This window comes from Scyliorhinus canicula, chromosome 11 (genome assembly GCF_902713615.1).
Source record: "Scyliorhinus canicula chromosome 11, sScyCan1.1, whole genome shotgun sequence".
NCBI lineage: Eukaryota > Metazoa > Chordata > Chondrichthyes > Carcharhiniformes > Scyliorhinidae > Scyliorhinus > Scyliorhinus canicula.
The window spans coordinates 96,001,535-96,017,701 of record NC_052156.1 but is presented as its reverse complement, the minus strand read 5'-3'; the positions used below and the strand labels follow the sequence as shown (position 1 = coordinate 96,017,701).

The 16,167-nt window shown below is 47.6% G+C and overlaps 1 protein-coding gene across 5 annotated transcripts in view; it reads right to left on the bottom strand.

The window, feature by feature from the left end:
* The window catches only part of nr2c2 (nuclear receptor subfamily 2, group C, member 2), a 413,970-nt gene that overhangs the window by 151,828 nt on the left and 245,975 nt on the right, over positions 1-16,167 (bottom strand). The window lies entirely within an intron of this gene.

The window sequence follows — 16,167 nt, the reverse complement described above, 5'->3', positions numbered from 1 at the left end:
TCGGTGCTTATTTGAGCCCTTATTTATTCATTTATGGAATTGGTGCATGCTGCTTAAACCAGCACATTGCCTGTCCCTAATTGCTCTTGAGCAGGAGTTGGTGAGCTGCCTTCTTGGACCGCTGCAGTCATTGAGTTATCATAGAGTTATAGAATTTACAGTGTAGAAGGAGGCTCTATCCCCGTAACCCCACCTAGGCTGCACATCTTTGGACTGTGGGAGGAAACCGGGAGCACACAGAGGAAATCCACGCAGACACGGGGAGAACATGCAGACTCCGCACAGACAGTGACCCAAGCCAAGAATCCAACCTGGGACCCTGGAGCTGTGAAGCAACTGCGCTAACCATTGTGCCAGCGTGCTGTCCTTGTGGTATAGGTCCCAGCCACTGTGCCATCAGGGAGGGAGATCCAGGATTCTAACCCAGTGACAGTGAAGGAACGGCGATATATTTCCAAGTTAGGATAATGTGCAACTGTGTGTGGCTTGGAAGGGAAGTTGTTGGTTGTGGTGTTCCCAATGTAAGCATTCTTCCTGTTTATTCCTAGTTCCCCTTTCTTTTATTTTGCCATTATCATTTTTGATCCATGGATGATTAGTGGACGTGTGTCTTTAAGTCAAGCATCAGAGAGGAGTGAGCAATTCCCAACTTACAGGAGGGAAAAATCTGCTAGTCTGAACAGGAGACTGCAGACACTTCGGCACCAGAAAGATAGATAGGGTGGGACTTGGTTTGATTGATTGGCTGGTGGTCAACGAATTGGCAAAAAGGCCGTATTCTGCTTGGAAACAGATGGTTTCTATCCCAGTGGGACGGTTCTCAAAGACCTGAGGGAGCAGCTGAATTCTGGACACACAGCGACAAGGTCCCGCCTACTCTCTCCTCCGTGTTTTCTCCAGAAAGGCTGTGAGTGCTGTATTTCAGAAACTGCAGAGAACCTGAATGGATGAATCTTCGGGGAAACTATTACAGGTTGGAAAAAGGATGAGGACTTGATCTCTCTCTCTCTAGAAAGGCTATTTTGATGTATTTCTGAGAACCTGAATGAATCTATCCTGAATGTTGTCCAGCTCTTGCTGCATTTGGGCACGCAGTGCTTCAGTATCTCAGGAATAGCAAATGGTGCTGAACATGTAATCAATAGCAAGCAGCCCCATTTCATTGTTATGGAGTAAAGCAGCTCAAAATAGCTGAGCCTGAGATACTAACTTGAGGAACTCCTGCAGTTATTCATTTATTGAGATGACTGAGCTCCAACCACCACAACCATCTTTCTTTGTGCCAGGTATGACTCCAACCAGTGGCAAGTTCCCCCTAATTCCCGTTGACTCTAGGTTTGCTCTGGCTCCGTGATGCCACTCGATCAAATGATACTTCTATGTCAAAGGCAGTCACTTTCACCTCACTTCTTGGACACAGTCCTTGTGTCCATGATTGGATCAAGGCTGTAATGAGGTCAGCAGCTGAGTGCCCAGTGGACCCCAACTAAGAGTCAGTGAGCAGATTGTTGCTGTGCAAATGCTGCATAAATAACACTGGCGACAACACCTTCCATCACTTTGCTGATGATCAAGAGTTAGTTAGGATGCTAAGTGGCTGGGACATGCCTGGGGAATTCTCCATATTCCCAGGTAGATGCTGGTATTGTAACTAGGACAGTTTGATTAAGGGTGCAGTTAGTTCTGCAGTACGGCTTCAGTACTATCGCTGGAATGTTATCTTGACAATATGCAGTGCTGTCAGCCCTAACTATAATCAGTCTGCCCTCACGATGATCTTCCAGAGTTCTGTAGATTCAGGAGTAGTGCCTCAGGATTGGAAAATTGCACGTCACTCCACTTTTTAAGAAGGATGAAAGAGGGAAAGCAGGAAATTACGTCTGTGGTGGGGAAATTGTTGGAGTCTATAATCAGGGATGGGGTAACTCAACACCTTGAAAAGTTCTGGTTGATCAGGGAGAGCCAGCATGGATTCATGAAGGGGAGGTCATGCCTGACTAGGGTAGGGTGTCTGGACAGTCTGGTTCATGTTAACATCGAAAAGGAGGAGGTATTGGGTCTTTTAAAAGATATTAAGGTAGATAAGTCTCTGGATGGGATTTACCCCAGAATACTGAGGGAAGCAAGGGAGGCAATTGCTGGGGCCCTTGACTGACATCTTTGTATCCTCATTGGCTACAGGTGAGAACCCAGACGACTGGAGAATAGCTAATGCGGTACCGCTATTTAAGAAATATAACAGGGATAATCCTGGAAACTATAGGCCGGTGAGCCTCACGTCGGTAGCAGGTAAATTATTGGAGAGAATTCTCAGGAACAGGATTTATACCCATTTGGAAACAAATGGACTCATTAGCGATTGACAGCATGATTTTGTGAAGGGAAGATCGTGCCTCACTAACTTGCTCGAGTTTTTCGAGGGGGTGACAAAGATGATTGATGGGGAGGGCGGTGGATGTTGTTTACATGGACTTCAGTAAAGCCTTTGACAAGGTGCCTCATGGCAGACTGGTACAAAAGATGAAGTCACACGGGATCAGAGGTGAGGTGGTAAGATAGACACAGAACTGGCTCAGTCACAGAAGGCAAAGGGTAGCAGTAGAAAGGTGTTTTTCTGAATGGAAGGTTGTGACTAGTTGTGTTCCACAGGGATCTGTGCTGACGCCTCTGTTGTTTGTAGTGTACATAAATGACTTGGAGGAAAATGTAGCCAGGCTGATTAGTAAGATCGCAGATGACATCAAGGTTGGTGGAGTTATGAGGTTTGTCAGAGGATACAGCAGGACATAGATAGGTTGGAGAGAAATGGCAAATGGAGTTTAATCCGGACAAATGTGAGGTAATGCATTTTCAGAGGTCTAACATCGAGGGAAAATATACCGTAAATGGCAAAACTCTTTGGAATATAGAAAGTCAGAGAGATCTGGGCGTGCAGGTCCACAGATCTTTGAAGGTGGCAACACAAGTAGACAAGATAGTCAAGAAAGCATACGGAATGCATGCCTTCATTGGACGGGGCATCGAGTATAAAAACTGGCAAGTCATGCTATAGTTGTATCGAACCTTGGTAAGGCCACACTTGGAAAATTGCGCACAATTCTGGTCGCCACACTACCAGAAGGATGTGGAGGCTTTGGAGAGGGTGCAGAGGAGGTTTACCAGGATGTTGCCTTGTCTGGAGAGTGCTAGCTATGTAGAGAGGCTGAATAGACTCGGACTGTTTTTATTAGAAAGACGGAGGTTGAGGGGTGACCTGATAGAGGTCTACAAGATTATGAGGGGCACGGATAGAGTGGATGGGCAGGCACTCTTTCCCAGGGTGGAGGGGTCAGTCAACAGGGGGCATAGGTTTAAAGTCTGTGGGGCAAAGTTTAGAGGAGATGTGCGAGGCAGGTCTTTTTACGCAAAGGGTGGTGAGTGCCTGGAACACGTTGCCAGGGGAGGTTGCGGAAGCAGATACATTTACGATGTTCAAAAGGCATCTTGACAAACACATGGATCGGATGGGTATAGAGGGTACAGGACAAGGAAGTGTAAGGGTATTAGCAAAGGTTGTTATCATGACTGGTACAGGCTTGGAGGGCTGAAGGATCTGTTCCTGTGCTGTATAGTTCTTTGTTCTAATCTTACTGCATTTTTTGAGGAGGTGACTAAGGTAGAGGACAGGCGAATGTCTATGGATGTCATTTATATGAACTTCCAAAAGACATTTGATAAAGTTCCACACAAGAGATTGTTAACTAAGAACATAGAACATAGAACACTACAGCGCAGTACGGGCCCTTCGGCCCTCGATGTTGCGCCGACCTGTGAAACCATCTGAAGCCTATCTGACCTACACTATTCCATTTTCATCCATATGTCTATCCGGTGACCACTTAAATGCCCTTAAAGTTGGCGAGTCTACTACTATTGCAGGCAGGGCGTTCCACACCCCTACTACTCTCTGAGTAAAGAAACTGCCTCTGACATCTGTCCTATATCTATCACCCCTCAATTTAAAGCTATGTCCCCTCGTGTTGGTCATCACCATCCGAGGAAAAAGACTCTCACTGTCCACCCTATCTAACCCTCTGACTATCTTATATGTCTCTATTAAGTCACCTCTCAGCCTTCTCCTCTCTAACGAAAACAACCTCAATTCCCTGAGCCTTTCCTCGTAAGACCTTCCCTCCATACCAGGCAACATCCTAGTAAATCTCCTCTGAACCCTTTCCAAAGCTTCCACATCCTTCCTATAATGTGGTGACCAGAACTGCACGCAGTACTCCAGGTGCGGCCGCACCAGAGTTATGTACAGCTGCAGCATGACCTTGTGGTTCCGAAACTCAATCCCCCCTGCTTATAAAGGCTAGCACACCATATGCCTTCTTAACAGTCCTATTAACCTGGGTGGCAACTTTCAGGGATTTATGTACCTGGATGCCGAGATCTCTCTGTTCATCTACACTACCAAGAATCTTGCCATTAGCCCAGTACTCCGCATTCCTGTTACTCCTTCCAAAGTGAACCACCTCACACTTTTCCGAATTAAACTCCATCTGCCAACTCTCAGCCCAGCTCTGCAGCTTATCTATGTCCCTCTGTATCCTATAACATCCTTCAGCACTATCCACAACTCCACCGACCTTCGTGTCATCTGCAAATTTACTAACCCATCCTTCTACACCCTCTTCCAGGTCATTTATAAAAATGACAAACAGCAGTGGCCCCAAAACAGATCCTTGCGGTACACCACTAGTAACTGAACTCCAGGATGAAGATTTGCCATCAACCACCACCCTCTGTCTTCTTTCAGCTAGCCAATTACTGATCCAAACCGCTAAATCACCTTCAATTCCATACTTCCTTATTTTCTGCAATAACCTACCGTGGGGAACCTTATCAAACGCCTTACTGAAATCCATATACACCACATCACCACCCTGATCCACCTGTTTGGTCACCTTCTCAAAAAACTCAATAAGGTTTGTGAGACATGACCTACCCTTCACAAACCCGTGTTGAGTATCGCTAATCAACTTGTTCTTTTCAAGATGATTATAAACCCTATCTCTTATAACCTTTTCCAACATTTTACCCACAACCGAAGTAAGGCTCACAGGTCTATAATTACCAGAGTTGTCTCTACTCCCCTTCTTGAACAAGGGGACAACATTTGCTATCCTCCAGTCTTCCGGCACTATTCCTGTCGACAAGGTGGAAGCCCATGGAGTTGCGGGCAAATTATTGACATGGTTAGAAAGCTGGTTGAATGGCAGGCAGCAGAGTGGGGATAATGGGTAATTACTCTAACTTGGCACAGGGATCTGTGTTGGGCCTCAATTATTTGCACTATTCATTAATAATTTGAATGGTGGCATAGAAAGGCCATATATCCAAATTTGAGGATGATACAAAGATAGGTGGCATTTTAGACAGCTTAGACGATAGCATAAAATTGCAAGGCTATATTGACCAGACTAGGTGGATGGGCATAATTGTGGCAGATAGAATTTGATGTAAGCAAGTGTGGGATTATCCATTTTGGACAAAAAAAGGATAGGGCAGAGTGTTTCATTTCTAAATGAAAAGAGCTTAGGTGCAGTGGATGTCGAAAGAGACTTGGGGGTTCAGGTGCTTAGGCCCTTTAAATGCAGAAAATGATCATAAAAGCTATTAGAATGCCAACCTTTATATCTCGAGGATTGGAATATAAAGACACAGGGATTATGCTGTAGCTATACAAAGTGTTGGTGAGACCTCACTTGGAGAACTGTGAACAGTTCTAGGCACCACACCTTAGGAAGGATATTTTGGCCTTGGAGGGAGTGCAATGTAGGTTTACAAAAATTATACCTGGATTACAGGGGTTGAGCTATGAGTGTGGTGATATGCATGTGCACATTAATGTATATAGTTATATAGGCAGCACGGTAGCATGGTGGTTAGCATAAATGCTTCACAGCTCCAGGGTCCCAGGTTCAGTTCCCGGCTGGGTCACTGTCTGTGCGGAGTCTGCACGTCCTCCCCGTGTGTGCATGGGTTTCCTCCGGGTGCTCCGGTTTCCTCCCACAGTCCAAAGATGTGCGGGTTAGGTAGATTGGCCATGCTAAATTGCCCGTAGTGTCCTAAAAAGTAAGGTTAAGGGGGGTGGGGTTGTTGGGTTACGGGTATAGGGTGGATACGTGGGTTTGAGTAGGGTGATCATTGCTCGGCACAACATCGAGGGCCGAAGGGCCTGTTCTGTGCTGTACTGTTCTATGTTCTATATTCTATGATACATCCTCCACAGGCAGATGTGTGTGTGAACCGCACCAACGTCACGGATAATGCCACTAAAGCCAAGAAGACAAGGAAATGAAAAAGAGGGGGTTATTCAAACGAATAGGAGGGGTAAGAGAAGAGTTGAGGGCACAGTTTGTCAACCGGGTAGCAGCCGTGACAATGAAGACGCAAGCATTGGCAGTAAGGCCAATTGACAAGAGCACACACGGAGTAGGAAGCATTGTTTCAAAAGGCTGAAAGAGTTGGTGACTCAGACCAGACAGAAAACCAGTCTTTCGAAAGATGAAGCAAGATCAAGTAATTGGTCAAGATTCAGGAGACCAACAAGAACCTGTCTCTTTGAACGTCAATAAAGTGCGTACAAGGGGCACACTTACAATGATTATGCATATCATGTTTAATAAAGCAGTTACATTTGTAAATGTTAACATTTCCAAAGGATGTGGTGATATGCATGTGCACATTAATGTATATAGTTATCGATACGACCTCCAACCAGCAGGTGGCAATAGAGATCCACCATGTGACTCAAGGTCCGGCAGTTGGTAGTACGTCGTACTAGCCATCTCCCTGCCCAAGTCGCCAAATGACTTGGTAAACAAGGTTGTTGAGAAAACATATGGAATTCTCTCTTTCATTGGCAGAGGTATAGAATATAAAAATAAGGATATAATGTTAAGAGTTGTATAAAACACTGGTGAGGCCACAACTGGAATATTGTGTACAGTTCTGGTCGCCACATTACAGGAAGGATCTATTACTCTGAGTGAGTGCAGAGGAGGTTTACAAGAAAAGTGTAGCTACGAGGAGAGATTTTATAGGCCGGGGTTATTTTCCATGGAACAAAGAAGGCTGAGGGGTAACTTAATTAAGGTGTACAAAATTATGAGGGGAAGAGATAGGGTGGACAGGATGAAATTGTTTCCCAAGGTGGAGAATTCTAGAACTAGATAAGTGGCAGAAGGTGTAGAGGGGACATGAAGAAGAACCTTTTACCCAGAGGTTATTGGGTGTCTGGAATTCGCTGCCCAAGTTGCTGGCGGAGGCAGAGACCCTAAACTCTTTCAAAAAGTACCTGGTTCTGCACCTTTTACAAAATATTTTATTGAGGCATTTACAATTTTAACAATTTTTTTTAATAAACATTTCATTGAGGTATTTTTGGTATTGTAACAACAACAAAATAAACAATGTACATGAAACTATAAACATAGTGCAAAAGCTTCCTTACAGGTCCCACCTTTATTAACCCCCTACTCTAAGCTGAACTAAACCCCCCCCCCCCCCCCCCCCTTCTGCTGACGATTAATTTTCCGCGAAGAAGTCAACGAATGGTCGCCTCCGGGCGAACCCTAACAGTGACCCTCTCAAAGCGAACTTGATTTTCTCCAGACAGAGAAAGCTAGCCATGTCCGATAGCCAGGTCTCCGACTTCGGGGGCTTCGAGTCCCTCCCAAGCTAATAGTATCCGTCTACGAGCTACCAGGGAAGCAAAGGCTAGAACATTTCCCTCTTTCTCCTCCTGGATTCCCGGGTCGTCCGACACCTCGAAAACCGCCACCACTGGACTCAATGCCACCCTTGTTTTTAACACCGTGGACATGACATCTGCAAACCCATGCCAGGATCCCCTAAGCTTTGGACATGTCCAGAACATGTGAATATGGTTCGCTGGTCCTCCCAAACATTTTGCACACCTGTCCTCCACCCCAAAGAATCTGCTCGTCCGGGCCACTGTCCTGCGAGCCCGATGTTCGACCTTGAATTGTATCAGACTGAGCCTGGCACATGTTACGGACGCGTTGACTCTATTCAATGCGTCCGCCCTTAGACTATCCTCCATCTCTCCTCCCAGCTCCTCCTCCCACTTGCACTTCAGCACCTCGGTTTGCCTCTCCCCCGACACCATATGTTCCTTGTAAATGTCAGAGACATTTCACCTCTTCACCTCCCCACCCACTGGAAACTACCCTGTCCTGGATCCCCTTTAGCGGTAGGAGCGGGAAGGTTGACACCTGTTTACATAGGAAGTCCCGCACCTGCGGATACCTGAATTTGTTTCCCCTCGTCAACCCAAATTTCTCCTCCAGTGCCCTCATACTCGGACAACTCCCCTCGATAAACATATCCCCCATCCTCTCAATCCCTGCTCTCAACCATATCCAGAACCCCCGATCCATACTTCCCGGGGCAAACCGGTGATTATTACAGATTGGGGATCAGACCGATGCTCCCTCTGCTCCTACATTGCCCCCAGACTCTCAGGGCCTCCACCAACACGGGGCTGGTGGAGTATCGTGCCGACGGGAACGGCAGAGGCGTAGTTACAAACGCCCCCAAACTGATGCCCTTACATGAAGCCGCCTCCATACGCTCCCATGCCGACCCCTCCCCCACCACCCACTTCCTGATCATGGCTATATTCATCACCCAGTAATAGTTAGTAAAATTTGGCAGCGCCTGCCCGCCTTCTCCCCGACTCCGCTCAAGCATTACCTTCCTTACTCGCGGGGTCTTGCCCGCCCAAACAAAGCCAGTGATCACTTTGTTGACCCATTTTAAAAAGGACCACTGAATAATGATGGGGAGACACAAAAATACAAACAGGAATCTCGGGAGGACCGTCAACTTCACCGTCTGCACCCTCCCAGCCAGTGACAACGGAAGCACATCCCAACTCCTAAAATCGTCCTTCATTTGGTTTACTAGTTGGGCCAGATTAAATTTATGCAGCCGGTCCCATTTCCGCGCCACTTGAATGTCTACTACCTGACTTCCCCCCACTAATCTAAACGGCAGCTCCCCCAATCGCCTCTCCTGTCCCCTCGCCTGGACCGCAAACGTCTCACTTTTCTCCATATTTAGCTTATACCCCAAAAACTGGTCAAATTCCCGAGAATCCTCATGATTTCTTCCATCCCCTCTATTGGGTCCGATACATACAGAAGCAGGTCTCTCCATAGAGCGAGACTCTGTGCTCCACAACCCCCCCCACCCCCCCCCCCCCCCCCCCCCCCCCCCCCCAACCTTCCCCCCCCCCCCCCACCCCGACCAGCCCCTTCCAGGCCCTTGAGGCTCTCAGAGCAATTGCCAATGGCTCGAAAGCTAACGCGAACAACAGTGGGGAGAGAGGGCATCCCTGTCTCGTCCCCTGGTGCAGTCCAAAATAGTCCGATGTTGTCCCATTCGTGCGTACATGTGCCACAGGAGCCTGATACAGCAACCTGACCCAGTCAATAAAGCCGCGCCCAAATCTGAACCGTCCCCGTGCCTCCCACAGATAATCCCATTCTACCAGGGGCCTCATTCTTCAGGGGCCTCATTCTTCAGGGGCCTCACGGTAGCATGGTGGTTAGCATCAATGCTTCACAGCTCCAGGGTCCCAGGTTCGATTCCCGGCTGGGTCACTGTCTGTGTGGAGTCTGCACGTCCTCCCCGTGTGTGCGTGGGTTTCCTCCGGGTGCTCCGGTTTCCTCCCACAGTCCAAAGATGTGCGGGTTAGGTGGATTGGCCATGCTAAATTGCCCGTAGTGTAAGGTTAATGGGGGGATTGTTGGGTTATGGGTATACGGGTTACGTGGGTTTAAGTAGGGTGATCATTGCTCGGCACAACATCGAGGGCCGAAGGGCCTGTTCTGTGCTGTACTGTTCTATGTTCTATGTACCCAATCAAAAACCTTTTTTGCATCCATTGCGATCACAACATCCACCTCCCTACCTTCATGATCATGTTCAACAACATTCTTACATTAGCCACCAACTACCTACCCTTAACAAACTCTGTCTAGTCCTCCCCAATAACATCCGGAACACAATCCTCAATCCTGGAGGACAAAATTTTGGCCAGCAATTTGGCATCTACATTCAAATGGGATATTGGCCTGTAGGACCCACACAGCTCCAGGTTCTTGTCCCACTTCAGAATCAGCGAAATCAGTGAAGGCAGTGCAGGTGTCCCCTGCGGTCATCTACCTCCAAAACAGGTATACCGTTTTGTATACTATTGGGGGAGATGACTCACCAGGGGAAGGCAGTAGTAGCCAGGCTCATGGCACCGTGGCTGGCTCTGCTGCACAGAAGGGTGGGAAAAAGACTGGCAGGGCTATAGTCATAGGGGATTCAATTGTAAGGGGAGTAGACAAGCGTTTCTGTGGTCAAAAACGAGACTCCCGAATGGTATGTTGCCTCCCGGGTGCACGGGTCAGGGATGTCTCAGATCGGCTGCAGGACATACTAAAGGGGGAGGGTGAACACCCAGTTGTCGTGGTGCATATAGGCATCAACGATATAGGTAAAAAAAAGGATGAGGTCCTACAATCAGAATTTAGGGAGTTAGGAGATAAGTTAAAAAGTAGGATCTCAAAGGTAGTAATCTCAGGGTTGCTACCAGTGCCATGGGACAGTCAGAGTAGAAATTCAAGAATAGTCAGTATGAATACGTGGCTTGAGAGATGGTGCAGGAGGGAGGGGTTCAGATGTTTGGGACATTGATTTATCAATTTCTGTCTTAAAGATAAGACCATAAGGCATAGGAGTGGAAGTAAGGCCATTCGGCCCATCAAGTCCACTCCACCATTCAATCATGGTTGATTTCAACTCCATTTACCCACTCTCTCCCCATAGCCCTTAATTCCTCGAGAAATTAAGAATTTATCAATTTCTGTCTTAAAGACATTGGCACCAGTTCTGGGGGCGGTGGGACCATTACAAACCGGATGGTCTACACCTGGGCAGGACTGGAACCAATGTCCTAGGGGGTGCTTTTGCTAACACTGTTGGGGAGGTTTAAAACTAATATGGCGGGGGATGGGAACCAGATTAGGAAGGGCAGCACGGTAGCATTGTGGATAGCACAATTGCTTCACAGCTCCAGGGTCCCAGGTTTGATTCCGGCTTGGGTCACTGTCTGTGCGGAGTCTGACAATCCTCCCCGTGTGTGCGTGGGTTTCCTCTGGATGCTCCGGTTTCTCCCCAGTCCAAAGATGTGCAGGTTAGGTGGATTGGCCATGATAAATTGCCCTTAGTGTCCAAAATTTCCCTTAGTGTTGGGTGGGGTTACTGGGTTATGGGGATAGGGTGGAGGTGTTGACCTTGGGTAGGGTGCTCTTTCCAGGAGCCGGTGCAGACTCGATGGGCCGAATGGCCTCCTTCTGCACTGTAAATTCTATAAGTTAGAGGTCAGTAAAGAAGCAGCAACTAAAGCCGGTAAGGTACAAGATAATAAACTCCATGTGACTAAGGGGAAGAGTCGACAGAAGAGATGATGAATGCAAAGGGACAGGTGGTCTGTCGTGCATTTGTTTTAATGCGAGAAGTGTAGCAGGTAAGGCAGATGAACTTAGGGCTTGGATCAGTACCTGGGAATATGATGTTATTGGTATTACTGAGACTTGATTGAGGGAAGGGCAGGACTGGCAACTGAGTATCCCAGGGTATAGATGCTTCAGGAGGGATAGAGAGGGAGGTAGAAGGGGTGGAGGAGTTGCATTACTCGTCAGAGATGATATCACAGCTGTGATTTAGGAGGGCACGATAGAGGATTCGAGCACTGAGGCAATATGGGTGGAGCTAAGAAATAGGAAGGGTGCAGTGACATTTTTGGGACTTTATTACAGGCCTCCCAAAAGTGAGCATGAAGTAGAGGTACAAATATGCACACAGATTATAGAAAAATGTAGGAGCAATAGGGTCGTTGTGATGGGAGATTTTAACTTCCCCAACATTGAATGGGATTCGTGTAGTGTTGGAGGCGTAGATGGAGCAGAGTTTGTAAAGAGCATCCAGGAGAGTTTTTAGAGCAGTATGTATATAGTCCAACTCGGGAAGGGGCCATACTGGACCTGGTATTGGGGAATGATCCCGGCCAAGTGGTTGATGTTTCAGTCGGTGATTACTTTCGGAATAGCGATCACAATTCCGTAAGTTTTAGAATACTCATGGACAAGGACAAGAGTGGTCCGAAAGGAAGAGTGCTAAATTGGGGAAAGGCAGAGTATAACAAAATTCGGCAGGAGCTAGGGAATGTGGATTGGGAGCAGCTGTTTAAGGGTAAATCCACATTTGAAATGTGAGAGTCTTTTAAGGAAAGGTTGATTAGAGTGCAGGACAGACACGTTCCTGTGAAAATGAGAGATAGATATGGCAAGATTAGGGAACCATGGATGACGGGTGAAATTGTGAGACAAGCTAAGAGTAAAAAGGAAGCATATGTAAGTTCGAGGCGACTCAAAACTGATGAAGCTTTGGAGGAATATCGAGAAAGTAGGACGAATCTCAAACGCGCAATAAAAAGGGCTAAAAGGGGTCATGAAATATCTTTTGCTAACAGGGTTAAGGAACATCCCAAAGCCTTTTATTCGCATGTAAGGAGCAAGAGGGTAACTAGAGAAAGGATTGGCCCACTCAAAGGCAAGAGAGGGAATTTATGCGTGGACTCAGAGGAAATGGGTGAGATTCTTAATGAGTACTTTGCATCGATATTCACAAAGGCGAGGGACAAGACGGATGTTGAGGCTAGGGATGGATGTTTAAATACTCTAGGTCAAGCTGTCATACGGAAAGGGGAAGTTTTGGGTATTCTAAAAGATATTAAGGTAGATAAATCCCCAGGACCGGATGGGATCTATCCCAGGTTCCTGAGAGAAGCGAGGGTCGAAATAGCTGGGGCCTTAACAGATATCTTTGCAGCATCCTTAAGCACGGGTGAGGTCCCGGAGGACTGGAGAATTGCTAATGTTGTCCCTTTGTTTAAGAAGGGTAGCAGGGAAAATCCAGGGAATTACAGACCTGTGAGTTTGACGTTAGTGGTAGGCAAACTGTTGGAGAAGATACTGAGGGATAGGATCTATTCACATCTGGAAGAAAATAGACTTATCAGTGATAGGCAGCATGGTTTTGTGCAGGGAAGGTCATGTCTTACAAACCTAATAGAATTCTTTGAGGAAGTGACAAAGTTAATTGATGAGGGAAGGGCTGTAGATGTCATATACTTGGACTTTAGTAAGGCGTTTGATAAGGTTTCCATGGTAGGTTGATGGCAAAAGTGAAGTTGTATGGGGTTCAGGGTGTACTAGCTAGATGGATAAAGAACTGGCTGGGCAACAGGAGACAGAGAGTAGTGGTGGAAGGGAGTGTCTCAAAATGGAGAACTAGTGGTGTTCCACAGGGATCCATGCTCGGACCACGGTTGTTTGTGATCTACATAAATGACCTGGAGGAAGGTATAGGTGGTCTGATTAGCAAGTTTGCAGATGATACAAAGATTGGTGGAGTTGCAGATAGCGAGGAGGACTGTCAGAGAATACAACAAAATATAGATAGATTGGAGAGTTGGGCAGAGAAATAGCAGATGGAGTTCAATCCAGGCAAATGCGAGGTGATGCATTTTAGAAGATCAAATTCAAGAGCGGACTATATGGTCAATGGAAGGGTCCTGGGGAAAATTGATGTACAGAGCGATCTGGGAGTTCAGGTCCATTGTACCCTGAAGGTGGCAACGCAGGTTGATAGAGTGGTCAAGAAGGCATACAGCATGCTTGCCTTCATCGGACGGGGTACTGAGTACAAGAGTAGGCAGGTCATGTTACAGTTGTATAGGACTTTGGTTAGGCCACATTTGGAATACTGCGTGCAGTTCTGGTCGCCACATTACCAGAAGGCTGTGGATGCTTTAGAGAGGGTGCAGAGGAGGTTCACCAGGATGTTGCCTGGTATGGAGGGTGCTAGCTATGAAGAAAGGTTGAGTAGATTAGGATTGTTTTCGTTGGAAAGACGGAGGTTGAGGGGGGACCTGATTGAGGTCTACAAAATTATGAGAGGTATGGACAGGGTGGATAGCAACAAGCTTTTTCCAAGAGTGGGGGTGTCAGTTACAAGGGGTCACGATTTCAAGGTGAGAGGGGGAAAGTTTAAGGGAGATGTGCATGGAAAGTTTTTTACGCAGAGGGTGGTGGGTGCCTGGAACGCTTTACCAGCGGAGGTGGTAGAGGTGGGCACGATAGCATCATTTAAGAGGAACCTAGACAGGTATATGAATGGGCAGGAACAGAGGGAAGCAGACCTTGGAACGTAGGAGACAGGTTTAAATAAAGGATCTGGATCGACACAGGCTGGGAGGGTCAAAGGGCCTGTTCCTGTGCTGTAATTTTCTTTGTTCTTTGACATCGTCGGGGGCTGCACCTCTCTTCCCTTGCCTCAAAGAACATCGTAAGAAGTCTTACAACACCAGGTTAAAGTCCAACAGGTTTGATTCAAACACAAGCTTTCGGAGCGCAGCTCCTTCCTCAGGTGAACCTGTACAGCCTACTGTAGAATCCCGAAACGCCTTATTCACCCCTGGAATCTCCAACAGTTCCCATCTCCGTCATTTACTTTCCCTATCTCCCTGGGTGCCTCCCTCTTTCTAAGCTGCTGCGCAAGAATTCTGCTGGCCTTCTCTCCATGCTCATAGATCGTTCCCTTCATCTTTCTCAGCTGCTCCACCGCCCTCGCTGTGGTTAACAAGCCGAACTCCTCCTGTAGCCTCCGTCATTCCCTTAAAAGCCCTGCCTCTGTGGTCTCTGCATACCTCCTACCGATCTGTTGCATCTCCTTTACCAGTCGGTCCGTCTCTGCGCAGTCTACCTTCTCCCTATGAATCCGTATCGAGATCAGCTCCCCTCTGACCACCACCTTCAGTGCTTCCTAGACCATCGCTGCTGAAATTTACTCCGTGTCGTTGACCTGCAAGTAGTTCTGAATACATTTCCTCAGCTGCTCGCAAACCACTTCGTCAGCCAAAAGTCCCACATCTAACCTCCAGTGCGAACGCTGGTTACGGTCTTTACTAACCTGCAGGTCAACTCAGGGCGGTGCACGGTCTGAGATTGTAATCGCTGCATACCCCATGTCCACCACCCCTGCGAGTAAGGCAATGCTCAAAATAAAGAACACTTCATGCACGTGTGAGTAGAAGGAGAACTCCTTCACCCTCGGTTGCCCAAATCTCCATGGATCCACCCTCCCCATCTGCTCCATGAACCCTTTTAGTTCCTTTGCCATTGCTGGCACCCTGCCCATTTTCGAGCTTGACCGGTCCAAGCCAGGGTCAATAACTGTGTTGATGACCCCTCCCATGACCAACCTGTGCGAGTCCAGGTCCGGTATCTTCCCCAGCACCCTCTTTATCATAGATTATCATAGAATTTACAGTGCAGGAGGCCATTCGGCCCATCCAGTCTGCACCGGCTCTTGGAAAGAGCACCCTAACCAAGGTCAACACCTCCACCCTATCCCCATAACCCAGTAACCCCACCCAACACTAAGGACAATTTTGCCACTAAGGGCAATTTATCATGGCCAATCCACCTAACCTGCACATCTTTGGACTGTGGGAGGAAACCGGAGCACCCGGAGGAAACCCACGCACACACGGGGAGGATGTGCAGACTCTGCACAGACAGTGACCCAAGCCCGAATCGAACCTGGGACCCTGGAGCTGTGAAGCAATTATGCTATCCACAATGCTACCGTGCTGCCCTTTTATAAGGGGCCTGAACGGGAAACATGCAGCCGCACATAGCTCGTTCTGTACAGTGGGGTTCTTCGCTTAGAACATAGAACGACACAGCGCAGTACAGGCCCTTCGGCCCTCGATGTTGCACCGACATGGAAAAAAAAACTAAAGGCCATCTAACCTACACTATGCCCTTATCATCCGTATGCTTATCCAATAAACTTTTAAATGCCCTCAATGTTGGCGAGTTCACTACTGTTGCAGGTAGGGCATTCCACGGCCTCACCACTCTTTGCGTAAAAAACCCACCTCTGACCTCTGTCCTATATCTATTACCCCTCAATTTAAGGCTATGTCCCCTCGTGCTAGCCACCCCCATCCGCGGGAGAAGGCTCTCGCCGTCCACC